We start from the raw sequence: 1979 nt of genomic DNA on the forward strand, positions 1-1979 counted from the left end.
CCCAGAAGCCAGTTCTTTCACTTGAAAATTAACGGGGCTCAGAATCTTACAAATCTAACAAGGTCCCCTGTGCTTCGGGTTTATCTTGCCCTTCGTGTCCTGGCGAGGAGGAGCCGCCAAGTTACGAATGAAGACATAATCGCCAATCTTCTCCACATACGGCCTGCGACCCTTATTATACCTAAACTGCTGTCGCCGGTGGGCTAAATGAATGTTCTGCCATGCCCGTTGCCAATTCTCTCGGAGACTTTCCGGAGTAATGACTGATGGTAAAAGATCATTGATGCTCCACAGATTAGACAATGGAGACTTGATGGTAAACGTGAACATCAACGTGGACGGTGGTACGTCTGTTGCCTCGTGTTTCGCAGTATTGAACACCTGGTTAATCCACGGGAGAGTGGTATCCCATTCACTCGGGGTGCTGGCGTGATAGACGTTTCCTGAAAGGACGCTTTTTTGTGTTTCTCGGGAATAACTCGAAAACCACAAAATGAAACTACGTTATATTTCCTACAAAACAGTTTTTCTAGGATTAAGAGTTTATGCGTTGCAGGGTATGGAAAAATCGAAGGTTATTAAAAATATTGCCTTAAAGATATTGAATTAATGTTTATCTTTAAATGAAGTGGCAATGGTCTTGCCGCAGTGGCTACACCGGTTCCCGTGAGATCACCGAAGTTAAGCGCTGTCGGGCGTGGCCGGCACTGGGATGGGTGACCGTCCAGGCCGCCGTGCGCTGTTGCCATTTTTCGGGGTGCACTCAGCCTCGTGATGCCAACCGAGGAGCTACTCGACCGAATAGTAGCGGCTCCGGTCAAAGAAAACCATCATAACGACCGGAAGAGCGGTGTGCTGACCACACGCCCCTCCTATCCGCATCCTCATCTGAAGATGACACGGCGGTCGGATGGTCCCGACGGGGCACTTGTGGCCTGAAGACGGAGTGCTGCTGCTACGTATTGAATAAAATGAAAACAGCTCACCATGTAGACACGAACACAGTAAAGTTATTTTGTCTACTCGGATAAGAAAACTAGACACAAAATACTGGGGAGATGTATTCTGTCTGTAAACTGAGAACCGAGCAGGGCTTGTGTTGGGGAAATACACCAACTGCCTAACAGGATGACAGGAATCAATCCCCCCCCCAATCTGTATAGAACACTGTGCAGACATATATCTAGATACTGCTCATATGCGTTTCTTGGGTTACTGTTGTTAGTAATTCATACCTGTAAATCATGTAGTGTCAACTCATTTCCTGGAAGATAAGCACTCCTCATGCATGTGTGTGTACCCTGCCATCAGTGATTCGTAACTTACGATGTAGAGGATCGATATAACTCTTTGTTAGACCCTCCACCTGCTTCTGGTGACGTAGTAGATAAGAACGAGTGCGGAAATCTCTTGCTAGAACTCCAGTTTTCAGACCAATGAACACAATCCAACGGCCTACCTTCCCTCGCCCTTCCACTCCACACACTCTCCCCCCTCCACCCTGCTACAACTCGGAACACATTTTATCCCATTAATACGGCTCTACAGCACTTGTACGTGGTACATACGTTGAAACGTCCCCTTAAAAAAGTAATGAATTACTGTGCTGGTAAACCCATTACGTTATTTGATTTTCAAACAGCTGATCAAAACTGAACGTATTCAGACATTTCTCTCTTTACTTATTCTGATCATCACTAAACTGACACACAATATTTTTAGCGTAACGCAATCTTTCAATAATGCCTACAAAAGAATGGCCCTGACTAACAATAACCTATACCTTTCATGAATCACTTACCTCACAAAAATCTTCGTTACTCGAACTACTGCAATACAGCGAGCGCCGCTACTGCCAGCTAAATAAAAGATTCTAACTACTGAAGGCACTAACTACTGATAGGCATAGTTAGCAAATGAAAGATTTTGATAGAGAACAAACAATGTATTTACCTTAATAGTGTTCAAAAGTCATAATA

The 1979-nt window shown here is 44.7% G+C and overlaps 1 pseudogene; it reads left to right on the forward strand.

The window, feature by feature from the left end:
• Positions 1-630: 630 nt before the first annotated feature.
• LOC124552874 lies at positions 631-748 on the forward strand (annotated as a pseudogene).
• Positions 749-1979: the final 1231 nt, after the last annotated feature.

Source organism: Schistocerca americana, chromosome 10 (genome assembly GCF_021461395.2).
Source record: "Schistocerca americana isolate TAMUIC-IGC-003095 chromosome 10, iqSchAmer2.1, whole genome shotgun sequence".
NCBI classification, from domain to species: domain Eukaryota; kingdom Metazoa; phylum Arthropoda; class Insecta; order Orthoptera; family Acrididae; genus Schistocerca; species Schistocerca americana.